This window comes from Mercenaria mercenaria, chromosome 15 (genome assembly GCF_021730395.1).
Source record: "Mercenaria mercenaria strain notata chromosome 15, MADL_Memer_1, whole genome shotgun sequence".
Classification (NCBI taxonomy): Eukaryota; Metazoa; Mollusca; class Bivalvia; order Venerida; family Veneridae; genus Mercenaria; species Mercenaria mercenaria.
This window is the reverse complement of record NC_069375.1, coordinates 7,771,901-7,789,337: the sequence shown is the minus strand read 5'-3', so window position 1 is coordinate 7,789,337 and position 17,437 is coordinate 7,771,901. Positions and strand designations below refer to the sequence as shown.

At 34.0% G+C, this 17,437-nt stretch overlaps 1 long non-coding RNA gene across 1 annotated transcript; it reads right to left on the bottom strand.

The window, feature by feature from the left end:
- Nucleotides 1-122: 122 nt before the first annotated feature.
- Nucleotides 123-16,075, bottom strand: LOC123535644 (uncharacterized). Its single transcript, XR_006683250.2, has 3 exons — nucleotides 15,871-16,075; nucleotides 10,094-10,123; nucleotides 123-3,513 (listed from the first exon to the last, which is right to left on the bottom strand). It is a non-coding gene; the product is annotated as an uncharacterized LOC123535644 (long non-coding RNA).
- Nucleotides 16,076-17,437: the final 1,362 nt, after the last annotated feature.

Here is a 17,437-nt window from a genome sequence, read left to right as displayed (position 1 = left end):
ATAGACTATAGGCGAAGTCATATAACAAATTGTATTTTTATGTACATAAATACACGTTCTATTTGTTTTGACATAATGCATGTATTATGAAGAGCTTATTGAGATAAAACAAAAGAACAAACAAGTGTTGCATACTTTACTAATTTATTGACTAAACATTGCTAGGTAAAAGTAAAGCAGCTTCTGGTATAATAAAATCGTAAATCGTGTGTGAGAAAATATAAAATGATCGTTCCCTCAGAATTTCTAATACTATGTTAAATTCAGATTATGCAACTTTGTATCATGTTACTTATACAAGTATACAACCAGAGAAAGATTCTTTTAACCGTCAGCCTGCTGGGCGTCAAGTGACTCAGCCTTTGCGACCAGTGCAGACCAAGATCAGGCTGACCATGGTCTGCACTGTTCGCTATTCAGCCTGTAAATTTTCTGTGGACACCCCTTTTAACAATAAGTGGTATCACCCCAAATTGAATGATAAACCAGTCCATTTTAGAAATTTAGCAGGGTAAGGTTAAAAAGCAATCACCAATTTGCCCAATAATGTGCATAATAACATGCTAATTTTGGTAGCCAAACGTTTTTACTGAAGGTCAAAATATAGGTCATTTAGTAAGCTTGAAGGAACTTATTACAAAACATTACAGAATTCAGCTAAATGTGCATTTTGTTTCTTGTATGTTCCCTTTGAATCATGCTGGAGTGATAACATTATTTTTTATTCAAACTTCATAGAGACCTTCTTTCTGGCACTGGGTACAAAACTGTATCTCAGAATTTTGCTGATTACTTTAAAAATGTTCATAAAATATAAAATGACAGTATTTCTTTTGTCTTTTCAGGTAAAGTCATATTTCACTTATTTCATGTATGCATGAATAAATGAGGTTATCTTTTAGCAACATATTTGAGGCTCATATATAAGTGAAATAGAGGTAACACGACCGACACAATACATAATAACAGTAAGCATCTACAAGCATGAGATTAAAACAAGAGGGCCAAGATGGCCCTAGCTCACTCACCTGTGTATCACACCATAACAGTGTAAACATGTTTTACCTAGTGATTTCATGGAGACAAATATTCTGACCAATTTTCAATAAGATTGGACCAAAAAACGTCGCCTCTTAAATTGAGTATAAACATGCAGTTTCTTTGATTTGACCTAGTGACCCAGGTTTTGAACCCAAGTGACCCAGATTTGAAATCGTTCAAAAATTCATGAAAACAAACATTCTGACCAAAATTTATGGAGATAGAATAAAAATTGTGCCTCCTAGGGTGTAAAATGGCTTATTCTTTGATTTGATTTGGTGACCTCAAAATAGCTAATTCTGGCCCTTTCAGGGGCCATCACTCTGGAACCCATAATGTAATATGGTCAGTTCAAGAAAGGAACCAAGATCTTATAGTGATACAAGTTGTCTGCAAGTTTGGTAAAAATCTAGTCATAAATCAAGCTGCTATTGTGCAGACAAGGTCAAAATAGCTAATTTTGGCCAATTCAGGGGCCATAACTCTGGAACCCATTATGGGATCTGGCCAGTTCAAGAAAGGAACCAAGATCTTATAGTGATACAAGTTGTGTGTAAATTTGGTTAAAATAAAATCATAAATGAAACCACTATTTTGAAGACAAGAAATTGTTGACGCACGCACGGACGGACGCTCGGACTGACGACGGACGACGGGTGATAAAAAAAGCTTACCTTGTCACTATGTGACAGGTGAGTTAAAATGTACCGCAATAATTACGACATTACACAACAAATCCGCCAACTTATTAAGTTTGTTTCAATGGTGCTTTATAAACACGCACTGCACTACACAATGAAGCTGGTTTAGCATTTCTCTCACAACACCCTTATATAATGAGATACATAAACGCGAAATGCTGAATAATTATTCTATTTGATAGAGCAATAAAATAACTTATCAAATTATCATAAAACCTATACAATTTTGTTTCAGAAAAACAGAGAAGCAGTACTAGTTTTCACAGTTATATTGCCAACTTTCTCATCGTTTAAGATAGGAATACAATAAAGAGCTACAACTGCAGTTTTAGACATGAAAGCATTGGAACTCAAAGTATAAAATATGTAGTTGCAACAATTTATTTCACTCATTTCAGATATGCGTGTTGCAAACTGCATCAAAGTTCATGGTATATAAAAAAATGAAAGAATCATGATCTAAAGAAGTTATGTAAACCGCAAAAAATTATACTGGGTAAAGTATTTTGAAAAATAAAAGATTGAGACAACTCCCCAAAACTTCATTGTAGGGTTAGGTGACTAGGTACTTTCTAACTCTTTAAAACTGTGCAATATTTTACCTCTAGGCATGGAATAGGCATGCATAATTATTGCAGATTAATTTTGGAATAGCTATAATTACTATGTGATCAGCTATTAAAAAAATTATGCAAATATCAAATCAAGAAATGTTCTGGGGAAATTATGTCAACAAATAGACGGTATATATATGGGGGAAACGACTAGAAATGTGAGAAAAAATTGAGGACTGTTAGATGCATGACCGTGTTATTTTGTTTTACTGGGGACATTTCATTGCGTTGATATACGTTGGATAGGAATACGGGTGACACATCAATTTATTTTCATCCACAAAGAAGGTATTTTTCTTTCGTAAAGAGGGTTAAAATCCCAAGTTTTTGAGTGAATATTTGAAGATGTCATTAATTTTGGATGGACTGTCGCTTAATTCACATAGCACAGACCGTTCTTGAAAGACTTTTTTCCTAGTCAAGGAGTTTACTATAAATACTGCTGCATTGCGTCTTAATATCCGATTGCAACAGTTTTTGATTTACTACAACACTTTCAACAGAATATAAGCGGTGAGTTTACTCAGGTAAGTCTTAATTCATTTCACGCCGTCATTGAAAGTAGACATGGCATGAAATAAAAGAAGAAGAAAAATGACGGCGTTTTTCTGTGAGACTCAATTCAAGTAATGAATATTCAAAAGAGCTAGTTAACTAAGGAAAACATTATGTTATTAGGCCGGGGATAATCGTATTTGCTCGAGTCCATGCGAATACGACGGTCGGAGGAATAATAAGACGGCCATTGTGAATTATTAACAAAATATTGATAGTGCCTATCTTTATCTCATTGGCCAGTAAAAGATTTTGAATACATTGGGAACGTTAAGAAAATACGATTATTCGAATTAAATCACAGCATCACATTAAAAAGTATTTTGGTATTTATAATGAATATTCATCCGAAGTTTTAAAAGCTAATGTTTAATGTATTTTCTTTTAGCCAGCCTTGGTAAGCATCACTGCGTTGTCATCAGTATTCGCGACGCTTTCTGTAGATTCCAGCAGAATACATTGACCGTTTCTATGGAGATAGTTAGCGCTCTCACATAGATCATTCGAAAAACATTGGTAGCTGCAGTGTTGCTCAGATCTAGAGGCCAGTGTTTCAATGACTTCTCCTGTTCCTTGTTTCGAGGCGTCAACATCGAAAAACACTGTTCCAAAAGAAAGCAGAATGCAAAATCACGGTGCATCAAATATCATTCATGTAGCTATCAGTTGATCATCTGAGGTAAGCAATTTTTATTTAATCGTATCTTTTATGGGAAAATAAACCTTAAATATCAAGAATAAAAGGCTGCATATTACAGTTGTATATTTAAGAAACAATATGTATTAAAATTAGGTTTATCTTATATTCAAACACGACCAACAAATAACCTACATACATGTAGAGCAAAATCTATGTCGGGTTATTCTGAATAAACCGCTCGCGTGCAATGACGTCATCCGATCCAGGTGCGTAGCACGGTCGTAAAAAGTAGTTACCATTTTTTCTAACACTGTTGATACTAGTACATACGTCGTGTTAGAATCGAAATAATAAATACCCAAGTGTGATTTATCGTAGAATAACCAGAGTGTCTCGTTCTTATGCGAAATAATATATCACGACGGCCTTCGTGATATATTCTTACGCATAAGAACTCAAAACTCAGGTTATTCTATGATAAACCACGTTTGGGAACTTATTATTTCTTGTAAAATAATTAGTTAGGTTAGACAGTACACCAGCTACACACCTGTCAAGCTGATATTGTTGATGCATTTATCTAATTGTTTATTCTATCACATCCTCACGTTTTGTACATCAAATTGTCAGACAATACATATAACCGATGTTATGATATACTAGTAGCTATATAATAGAGCTACAGATATTTAGATGGGCAGAAGTGGTCAGAAGGGCTTAGAAGTCCGGCTGGACTTAGACCTAGGAATGGGTCTCGTAGATATTAAGTTAGGCTTTAGATATGACATTTGTTAAGGCTTAAGAAGTTACGAAATAAATTATGAAAGTATGTACGAAATATTCCATTGTGCAAATAAAGATCAAAAATGTATAGACTCGTGACGTGTTGTGTCGTGTTGTGTTACGCTACACAACCTTTATTCAATTTTTGGTGCCGTGACCAGGATGTCGAATTTCAAGATGGGTTGTTGCGACATTGCCAAGCGAAGTACTACTGCCAACGACGACACGCTGCCAAGACGAATGAAGAGAAACTGTAAGTTACCATCTTACCTATCTTCTTGTATAATTTTGCAAGCTAGTCTTTTCTTTTATTAAATTTTTGTTTCTATTTTTGAACAAAATTTCAAGGTAAATTTATTTTGATCAATTGTTAGACATGAAAAGAAATTCACATTTATAAAATGATAAAACCTAACTCATAATATACAAAATTCTTAAAAAAAGAGTAAAATATAGTTAGAAAAAAAACGTAAAATGTAAGAAACAATGCATGGAGGAAAATACTCAAGAGACTGAATTAAGAAATACAAATGTGAAAATATTTGTTTTTCGAAAATTTTACTTGTCATATTATGTTTATTTTACTTGTTCCATATGATATTTGTTTCCCTTATGGCCACATTTAAACAGTTTTGAGCATTCCCGCATTGACAAATTGTTTAAATGAAGGAAGATGGATTGTCCTATGAAACTTGTGTATAGTCATAGATATGCGCAAAATGAGTTGTAAATAGTTTCTGTTGAGGTTATGGTTAATATTTTATCACGAATATATGTGAAAATACAAGGAACGGCTGAAAACTAGTTAAATACGTGGAATTCGTGTTTAAGATGTTTTATGCATGATAATGCATTGTTGGGTTAAAGTGTCACTGCTGAATAAATGTGTACATGGTTATCGTACTAAAATATGGTTATTCAGGTCTCAGTAAATTAAAAGGTTGGTCTGGTCTGTTGTGCTGGAAATATTTTGAAGCCTGATATGGCACAAGAATATGTTTATTACGTAAAAATGACTTGATATTGTCGCTGGAACATGTGGTTTCCAGTAAGGTTGAATTTATATATATTGTGAGATACTAAGAGTTACTTAATATTGTCTTTGTGAGACTGGAAGTTGAGATCCCAGTTGTTTTGTAAGATGTATACTATTATACAGACACAGATACTGTCTTCCGAAATCTTAAATCGGAGTCTTACTACCATAGCGTGAAATCGATGCATATATTGCATTATGAGGTACATGTGTGTACCGGATATTTTAAGCGCAATAGCTTTTGTTTTATGAGACCTGATGTAGTATTTTTGTCAAAGAGTTGCAAACACAGTCGAATGTGCTGTTACTTTTAGGTTACCTTTCATGGTTTTTAAGCAGGGTATTTTGCCGGAAAATTTATATTTTTCTCGCGGACGACATAATATTTCTGTTGAATCATCTAGAAAGGTTACATTGTGTAAATATAATCATGGAAGAAATTATTACCAGTTATTCTGTTTATATATTGGTGTTGGTTTTGTATGTATGTCTGTTTGTATTTGGAATGACTAAATGCTTTATTTTGCAGAATTTTATAGCTATCTTATACATTTTTAAAAAAGTATATTTTTATGTTGAGAACATGTTTTGCTTTTTGTTAGAAACATATTTTGGCTGATATCTTTATTTTTCGAATAATGTAAAACGTAGGACATAGCTTGCAAAACAAAGTACAAAGAAGTAAGGTTCTCGGTAACATAACGGTTTATTCGAAGTACAGATACCACTTATGAAAAGAAAGTACGAACGAACTGCCTTGAATAAAATACGAACTGTCCGAAATAAAATACCAACAAACTGTCAAATTAACATGGGAAAAAGTGTATTCCAAGTCAACATTATAAGTCTTGTCGTATTGTGAACTGTCATTATGTAATAGCCAAAGGGAAACTAATTATACCTAACGGTTACATATCGAGAAGTACCTGTCAAAGCAAAATGATGACATTTGCATTGTGTATTATGACAATGTGTAAACATGCAGACTTGATTTTATCTGTCATAAACTGTCATTTATGACAAATGGGAACAATGAATAACAAAGTATTTTCGGAGGTCATCGGAATATTGGACATGACTTTAATACAACAGTAATATTATAACTTGGAGAACTCTAGAAAATGCATCTGAAATATTGAACATTACGTTAATGAAACAATAATATTATAACTTGGAGAGCTCTAGATAATTTCAGAAGTTAGCAAATGAAATTAGATGGATGAACATCATAAACTTGGATAGTGCGGTACAACGTTACGGCCTATGACGGGAGATTTTTAGCTACTGAGACTGATGGTAATGCGTTACGCTGTATAAGAATGTCGGAACCAAAGGACAAATGTGTAGAAAGATGGCGAAACCAAGCGACAATGGCGAAAGTGGACTGCAAGCTGGGAAGCCTGTGGAGTTTGGCGAAGAAAATGGTCCAGCTGGAGAATTGCAGAACACTTGAAAAACAACTTATTATTTTTTCTTTCTTTCTACTTATCAGTACATAATCCATATATTTTGGTCATTACATATCGATTTTACAATTTATTTAAGACCTGTAGTCAAATATCAAAATATTTCGAAAGTAAGATAAATATGCTGAATAAAATCTTTGTATAAATAAGTGAAATTTAAATATGATAAATTTCTATACACGCGACAATAATAACAAGCAATTTAGCAATGTTACTAAACGACTTTTTATCTTTTTCCTAACTCTTATATAGCATATATTCTAAAAGACGCTCACCTGTGTTTTGCTTTATTTTACAGACATTGGTTTTGTGAAATATGGATGTAACACGGGTTAAAGAAAAAGTCTTGGAGGAAGAAAGGAGAAGTGCCACTACAAAGGCCGATATAAAATAAAAAAAAAGACTTTCTATGTATTGTGAAAATTGTTTAGTTTAAAATACTATTCTCCTTTGTTCTTGTTTACATTAATTGCATAAATGACTTAAGATTTTTTCTTTAACACTGTTCTTTAATATCATTCCTTTAGATAGTATTCTAATGTTCTTGATCATATTAAATATCATTCTACATGTCATACTGTAAGGCGAGAGATAGTACTTCAAGTCTAAAAAAAATTTAAATTTGTAATTCAAATTTTTTCTTTCGGTGGGTAACGAGTGTAAAATAATTAGTTAGGTTAGACAGTACACCAGCTACACACCTGTCAAGCTGATATTGTTGATGCATTTATCTAATTGTTTATTCTATCACATCCTCACGTTTTGTACATCAAATTGTCAGACAATACATATAACCGATGTTATGATATACTAGTAGCTATATAATAGAGCTACAGATATTTAGATGGGCAGAAGTGGTCAGAAGGGCTTAGAAGTCCGGCTGGACTTAGACCTAGGAATGGGTCTCGTAGATATTAAGTTAGGCTTTAGATATGACATTTGTTAAGGCTTAAGAAGTTACGAAATAAATTATGAAAGTATGTACGAAATATTCCATTGTGCAAATAAAGATCAAAAATGTATAGACTCGTGACGTGTTGTGTCGTGTTGTGTTACGCTACACAACCTTATATAACCCAAGTAAAGCCGAAGGACAAACGAGGGTTATTCTACGATAAACCTTATTTAGATACTTATCATTTTGATTCCAACACAACTTACTTCAAAAAATGTTAGTCGAGAATCAGAGGAGTAGATCTAGTTTCATCAAACGTAAGTTACAACTGCGTGCGTAGCATCTCGTTTTCGAAATTTCCTCCTTCCACGTAAGGGATGGCGACGTTAGTTATTACGGAAAGTATTTATACGCAGTGTATAAATGGAATAGCCAAAACACGGTGCGCGCAGCATAGTTCAAGGTCGGTTTATCGCAGAATAACCCGAGATAGATTTACTAGATACAAGTATAATAGGTTATTAGCTTTGTATCGGGAAATATGCACGAGTTCTTCAGCGGAAATATTGCGCGACTTCAGGAGCGCAATATTTTTCCGCTGAAGAATGAGTGCATATTTCCCGATGCAAAGATAATAACTTTTTATTACATACGCATCTACACGTATAAATATAATGTAAATAGCATAGATTTGTTCAATAGCATGCATAGGATTGGCAATACTGAACTGAATAGAAAAAAAATAGTGCAACAACACACACTGAAGTACGTCACGAACCCAATATGAAATTCAGGCGTCAGTGTATGGAAAAATATTAACGTTACCGGTACCAGTGTAACTTAATGCGGAATAGAAACGAGTATGTAATAACGTAGGTTAATGGCTGGTCGTGTTAACATGCATAAATTGTCAAAAACATTTACGCTTTTAATTAAATTTTGTTCAGTTGAGCAAGTTGAAAGTAAAATAATTTACAAATTTCATGAAATATTTATAATTCACGTGATTCAATGACTAGATAATAAATGCAGATATCTACTTTGTTTAAGTGGCTTATTTGTAAATTAATTATCTGATATCAACAACATACGCTTGAAATTTGAAATCAATTGAATTCGAGCTCCAGAGGTACAGTTTTAATAACCGCTTCACAAATTCCGTTAATTATTTAATAGATCGGACAAATTTATTGCCAGTAAAATTTTATCTTTCAAAAACGGTGTACAGAAGAAACCTGAAAGTAATTTTTTTTTGAAAGTTGCAACGTGCCACACAAAAGTGATACAGTATGCACATATAAAAGCATATATGCGCATGCAAATAATAATGCGTGCACATTAAGAGCGACTCGTTGTGTGACATATAGATGGTACATCATTTGAAAACAAAAATGTTAGGTTTTTCAGTCAGTGGTCAAATTTCAGACAATTTCAAAGATAAAACTTTACGTTTCTAAGGTCTGTCTCAATGATATTATAATGTTTTTCTTTCTTTTGTTTTTAATGCTTATAGTGATTAGCTTGCTCAGTCTATAAAATTTGCGTTATTTTGTGCTGATTGCTTTGCTTATACTACTTTTAGAGGTACCTAACTTCGCGTTCTCTTAAGTAGCCTAAGGATTTATTCATTATACTAGAAAACATGCCAAAACGACAAAAAACATTATTAAATAGATATAGAACTAGCTCACATACGTTTTCAGCAGGGCCGTAGGAACAGGGGAGTTGCGGGGGGGGGGGGGGGGCGGTGCAGGGGTGTCGATAATGGTAATTATCTCAGCATTTTTTGACAGCGAGTCAACTTTAACTGTGACCTGTCACCAGACATGCAGTTTTATAATTGTTTTAAAAGGGCTAAGCATACACATTATTATTATTATTATTATACCACACTTATAAGCACTCTTTTCATACAAATTATGTACGTTCAAAAGTGCTTTACAAAAACATAAACACATACATACACATACATACATGAAAATACATTGGTAAAAGATTTTAATGAATAGTAATTAAAACAAGATCATCCATAAATTATGTTCAACGTTAAATTACATTACGAGACCAGTCCCTTTCTCAACACGAAACAAACCTTTCATGGTTTTTGGTTTAACGACATTTTCAATTCAGATTTTTTGAATGCGGACAGTGAGCTTGAATCTCTGATGCTTGCTGGGAGGGCATTCCAAAGCTTTGGAGCTGCATGCTTGAAACTTCTGTCACCATACTTTACTGTTCGACTCCTCGGTACAACCAAAGACACCGGGCCATTTAGAGCAATTGAAAATAACATGACTTTAAGTTTCAATAGCTTGACAAAATGAACATGTTCTATTTTCTATACTCAAGTTTTTGTACCTACCAGAGTCAACTGTTCCAGTCGTGCCTTCAGCTGAAATGTCAAGAAAACTAACCAATTATCAGATACACTTGACTATACATAACGGTAATTGCGTGAAAACTGTAGAAATACTGTGTTAGGATTTGAGAAAAATGGTCAGAAAGTGGCATGGTTTAAGTCTGGAGAAAAGCGATAGGAAAGTGGAAGATTTAAAATCGAACAAATACGGTTGGAAAATTTACTCTATTAAAACTGGATAAATACGGAATAAAAATAGAAAAAAAAATTCAGTAAGATCGGTGTTAATTAGATAAGATTGGAGAAATACATAGGAAAGTTATTCAGCGAAGATTTAAGAACTTAACACAAGAAAAACGGCAGTTAATTGGTTGAGTTAAAACTGAAGAAATACGACAAGAAATGACTGAGTTAAGATTGGAGAAAGAGGCATGAGTTCAGACTGCAGAAAAAAGGCAACTGAGTTAAGACTGGAGAAAGAGGCATGAGCTTAGATTGAAGAAATACGAAAAAAAGTGACTGAGTTTAGGTTGAAAATATAGCATGAGATAAGATTGAAGAAATACGGCAAGAAAATGACTGAGATAAGATCGGAGAAAGAGGCAAGAAATAAGATTGAAGAAATACGACAGGAAAAATGAACGAGTTAAGATTGGAGAAAGAGGCATGAAATAAGATTAAAGAATTACGGCAAGAAAAATGACTGAGTAAAGATTGGAGATCGAAGAAAAATGGCTTGATATAAGACTGAAGAAATGCGACAGGAAAATGACTGAATTAAGATTGTAAAAATGGCATGGGATAGTTTTGATGGAATACGGTAAGAAAATGAAAGAGTCAAGATTGGAGAAAAAGGCATGAGTTAACATTGAAGAAGTACGGCAAGAAAATGACTGAGTTAAGATTGTAAGTTTCAGTAATTCATTTTAGGCTAATAGCTGATGTAAGAAATCCGAATATATCTCTGAGAGGTTCATTTGAAAGCATAGGTCGGAACCAGACAAATTAATAAACAGACTGTTTGATTAGCCTGTCCATGTAAGGTGTTTCAATGTGCAACATCCTTCTTGCCACTTGCATTGGTGCAAGCATGGAAGTCTAGATTCTATTACAAAAGAATATTGAATGGAATCCATGATCTCAAAAATGGCCACAGCATCTGGCAATCATAAATCCTACCACTGTGCATATTGTATTAGAACAACCTTCAACACCGCAAAAGATAAACCGACAAAAATAACATGTTGTTCACTGTTTCCAAGATTACTTACTTGGAAGTCTTCGAAGGTCCACAGGGAAAAATATTAAGGAAAAGAATCCTAAAGAAATTTTGTAATCCCATTATGCCCAGCTTTTTAGGAATTATCCAAGAACAATCAATGTGTACAGAGCAAACTACTAACATCGCGCGAATACATGTAATTCTTCTAAGCGTAAGACTTCAAGAGCGACTGAGTTGTAACCACCATCATTTATACTGTCGATCTTCAAATAAGACCAGCAAACATTTGAAGATCGAATGAATATGAAATCCTATTTGCCCTTTCATATTTTTTTAATATTTCTTGTCAATCTCATTTAACTTACGCAATAACTTTATATATACGCTTATTGTTCCTGCTCTTGAGAGGGAAGACTTTGAATTGGTTAATCACACTTGACTGAGCAACTGGTCTAGAAAACTGTTGTTATTACAAGCTTGCCAGTCAAACTCCGTAACCTTAGAAATAACCTTTGATATTAAATCATTCTTTCCTAATTGAGTCGACTCTGACTGAACGCGCTCCGCGTATTACATTTTACTAAACCCGAGGTTGGAAAAGTGGCTTTGTTGAAACATGCAAAACATTCATTTGTCACAAAACTTAAAATACGTCGATACTGTCGAATGAATTGTCAATATCTGAAAACAAACCCCATTGCGATCCTCTAATTGTGTGCAACAAATTCACGCATCACAGTACATGCGGACATAGACTGCCAGTGTTATTCTTAATTGCCGTATTTACTGTATTCAACTGAAAGTGATAACGAATTTACTTTGTTGTTGGATTTAACAATTTATGTTAGCGTAAATACTTTGGAAAAAACGGACTTGACAGATTTAGGCAGTAGAAAACAACATAGTTCTTTTTCAAAATTCTAGTTTTGTTTTGTATTTTGGTACAAAAAATAAACGCAGCTTTGGTGCAAAATGTAACGCTACCGGGATGTCAATAAGGTAGAATGGTCTTGTCCTTGTGTCCGACCCTAGGGTTCGACACACTGATGATCAATATTTAAAACAGACATTGTAACCAAAATTTTACAAGATGATCATTATCTATTGATATAGATGTGTCCTAGAAGGAACTTTTGCTATACTTTAACTTGTTTCTCTTAAATCCAGTATTTCCTCATCATCAAAAGCTGAAAAGTCGCAATATAACATATTTACTGTAACATACATGTATTTGAAATAGACCATACTATATGTATTTACTGCGCATGCGTCAAAAACCATTCTCACGTCTTAAGGAAGCCGCATTGGCACTTCTATGAATAAACTTAGAGAGTCAACACGCTTGTGTTTCTTTTATATTACTATATTGTCACATTCACGTTTTATTTTCAATCTCCCTGTATTGAAGTATGACATAAACATCAATATTTTCTATAGACTTTCAAATATTATGTTTGGTGCGTGACCTCACTTTTGACATCATGTTGTGTTAAAAGTCCAAAAGAAAAAAGTCTTGCATCATGGGTGTCTTTTCTTATTTATTTTATTCAACGAATTAAAAAAAGTCAACGCGGAAAGACAAAAATCACATGTTCCTTTTACCATATGTTACTTTATTTGCTGAAACATCGAAATTTCATTTTTAATTACCTATTACGAATAGACAGTCAATTCTATACTTGAAACGACATCAACGTTAGTGGTGTTACACTAGTGAAATAAAAAATTATATAATGGCTTAGACCTGTGAAGTTTCTACTTTTCTCTATTTTATTTTACTCCCGTGACATCAAACTTATTATAAACAATTTTACTGAGGTTAGTGAAATTATTTAAGTAATAATACATACCAGAACCATGGTTTAATATAATTTAATTTTGATATAACCATTTAAACACGACCAAGTAGAATAAACAAGTGAATGAAGTATTGCCATGCAATACAAAGTCCCCTACTGGAAGACACCTTATTGTTTCTACTGCAGTATAACATAATGAATTGATACATGTCAATGATGTATAAACAATATTGTACTATATATACAATATGTTATAACAAAACACTTGGATTAAAATTTGCATACATAAAAATCTATAGTTGCTTTCATATGGATTTATTTTGGCCAATTATGTAAAAAGTTATCATATAAGTTATCTATAGTAACAACAAAGGGAAATTAATAATAAAAAAAATCTATTAGAAAAAATATATTACAAGTCCACACAAAACTCCTTACCAGGTAGAGATAGGTCGAAATACATCTAAAAATTGAATGTAACATGCATGTTGTACCACAGAAAAGTGGTCTTGATTTTTCCCTACGGCCAGTAATAAAAAGTAACAATATAATCTATTTATAGTAACAACAAAGGGAGGTAATTCTTAAAACAAGGGTACCTTGTCGCAATGAACATTTGTGCCATGTTACATCCAAATCCCCCCATGCATGGAGAAGAAATGCCCTGGACAAAGTCATTCTTAAATTTAACCTTTGACCTCTAAGTATGACCTTGACCTTAAACCTAGAGACCTGGTTCTTGCGCAGGACAATCCGTTTCATAGTTGTGAACATTTGTGACAAGTTTCATCAAAATCCCTCCATGCATGAAAAAGAAATGCTCCCGACAAAGTCATTTTTGTATCTGACCTTTGGCCTCTAAGTGTGACATTGACCTTAGACTTAGGGCCCGGGTTTTGCGCATGACATGTTGTCTCATCCAGGGAAATATTTGTGCCAACTGAAATTTAAATCCTGCCTGGCATGACAAAGTTATAGACCGGACAGTAAAAAAATCTAATTGACATTTGATCTCAAAGTGTGACCTTGACCTTTAAGCCAGGGTTCTGGGTGTTGCGCACGACACGTTGTCTCATCATGGGGAACATTTATACCAAGTAATATTAAAATCCCTTCATGGATGACAGAGTTATGGACCGGACAGGGAAAAAGCCCTGTTGACATTTGACCTCCAATTGATTGTGACCTTGACCTTTAAGCTAGGGGTCTGGGTCTTGCACATGACACGTCGTCTCCTCATGGGGAACATTTGTGCCAAATGATATCAAAATCGGGTCACGAAGCAGACCCTGTTCATGTCATGTTAACATTTTACTGCTAAAAGTGTGACCTTGATCTTTGAGCTAGGGGTCTGAAAGTTGGGCATGTCACATTGTCTTATAATGAGGTGCATTTGTGCCATGTAATATTAAAATCCCTTCATGGATGGCAGAGTTATGGAGCGGACAGGAGAAAAGCCCAGTTGACATTTGACCTCCAATTGTGACCTTGACCTTTGAGCTAGGGATCCGGGTCTTGCGCATGACACGTCGTATCCTCATGGGAAATTTGTGCCAAGTGATATTAAAATCCCTTAATGAATGACGAGCATGGACCGGACAAAGAAGCAGACCTGTTCAGGCCATGCTAACATTTGACTGAAGGTGACCTTTAGCTTTGAGCTAGGGGTCTGAAGTTGGCATGACACTTGTCTTATTATAAGGGACATTTGTTCCAAGTAATATTAAATCCCCTTTATGGATAGGAGAGTTATGAACCGGACAGGAGAAAAGACTTGTTGACCTTTGACCTCCAATTGTGACCTTGACCTTTGAGGCAGGGTCTGGGTCTTACGCATGACACATCATCTCATCATGGGGAACATTTATGCCAAATAACTAATTTTTCTATTCAAAATTGAAAAGCGTTTGAAACGGGTTACCGGAGGTAAACTGCCTTAATTATTAAGGTTTATATTTAACGCCTGTTAAGTACGTATTACCCCGTGGTGTATGGTCAAGATCGCAAGAAAATGTTTACTGCCCCTGAGTCATGTTTTTTCTTTTTTCTTTCTTCTTATTTGGCATTTAAAGACAGTTCAGAAACAAAAACGCAAGTAAATCACTAGGCCAGTACCTTTAAATGTAACGCTGTTCTCTTATAGCATGCCGATTCTGAAATTTCTTTTGTATAAAACAAAACATCAAATATGACAGTGCTCATTTTCAGTACCTGCATGACGCCAACAAATATGTGTCCATGTAACCAATATAACGATCTTTAAAAGAAAACAAACATGACTTTTTCGCATCAGAATTTCATTCATTTATTATAATGAATATGATTAGATGCGTAGGTAGTAAAAATATTACTAGTTTGCATCGAAGAATATGTATTTGATAGTGTTGCTGTTTTTTTCCCGCACTTTTTCAATAATTTTTCGTTTCTAGAATTAAACAATCGGCTTTAAAGGCACACTACAAGAACTTGAAGAAGTCCTAAAATACTGGTGCATGTGCTTGTTTAAATTATCTCAAGTATAAAAACGAAATCAAATACCGGCAAAATATTAAAATGACGACCTAAATAGCAGCCTCGTACATTAACTTAAAGATGAAAAAATAGAGAATAACTGAAACAAAATCAACGAAAGAGTAAGTTGAGGAAACCGGCAGTCCTGTAGACGTATACATGTAGATATATCTATAAATGATTATTGTTTATTTTAGGTTTCCTTTGCGTTGCAAATATTTCCGTAAAAACAAATACTTCACACCTACCAGTGGTGAATATAATCCAGACTATGAGTCCTGTTAAGGAAAAAACGGATGTTTTCATCTTGCTTCCCTGATAGAAAATACGTATAGATTTGATACTGCGCAGCACTATATTTGAATAATCATACAGCAATCTAGAAAGTGAAGCTGGTCTTAAAATCGCACGAGCATTTAAAATTACCGTTATTATGAGAGATTAATCCGTTCAAAAATAATTAGTAATTGCTTTTTTTGCAATAATTGACTGGTACCATAACTTTCCGATTTCCCTGGATGGTACTCGGTAACACTTGATGTGTAAAGTATCGGCTTTATGACAATAAATGTCATGGCTTTAAAGGTTTAGTACCAGTTGGACTGAGCAACTACGTTTTATTATTTTAATTCCTGGGATTTATTTTTTTACACTGTCAAAGGTTACAGTCATCAGCTTTATTTGTACGTAAAAGGTATCTTGTGACATTTAACTGTTAAAGTACAAATAACAATATATTGTACTCATTTTAAGTGCAGTACAATTTAATAACATGTAATGCTGTAAAACATTTGACCAAAATGATTACATTTTGATTAAAAAAATGAAATGTCACAAGTGTATGACGATAATGTAACGGTTAAGGCCTAGTAAGACTACAGGAACCAGCATGGAAGCCGTGTGGTCAGACATTGTTATTGAAAGTCAGCTGTGGATTAATTGAAAAAGGTGCAGAGGTGAGACGTATTATGTTTACAATCATAACATTTGTCAAAATCAAGCAATAAAATGTTTTCTGTGAAATTTGGAATATTTTACAAGTGTCTGGCTAAATGCTTGACTTTTCAATTCTTTCTTTAGAATAGTAGGTGGCAGTGGGCATTTTACCTTTAAATGCCATTCAACAAAGGGGTAGGTCTGAGGAAAATTGTAAGAAAATGGATTGGATAATCCTATATAAATTTGCTATTTTATGTGTCTGAAATGTTGTCGCAATTTTGGAGCATGTGACAAGGTCATTTCTTATAATGGAAGTCTATGGAAAAAATAATAGCAGTGCCTGACCTAAAGAGAATTTCTTACACTTGTGAATTAATTGAAAGAACTGAAGAAAGATGTTGTTATTGTACATTCTTCTGTTTGATTGATTTAGGGAAATCAAAACCTCCTGGGATGTTCAGCAATAATAATACAGGAATTAAGTCCAGTAAGTAGATATTTCAGTCATTATCAGCACCAGGGGTGCTCAATTTTGGCATTGTTGATATTTCAAACAGGTGAATGCATGCGACTTAGGTGATACTTCCAATATTTGGTGTCTGCTTAGAGGCAGAATGTTCTTCGTGTGCAGGACATAATGAGGGGAGTATTGTTAGATGAATGTATAGGTTTTTACATAGATTTTTTTCTTACGTTTCCGTTTATGGCTCCATGAATATTGTATGAGAAGACTGTAGGTAAACTATGTACTGACAGTGGTTATTGGTGAAGAATAGTAAAGGCATGACACAGAAATACATTCTTTTAGACAGGCATAGCTTTAAATTCGCTCCTACAACCTTCTACATTATATATAGAAACTTCTCTTTTCCTTGA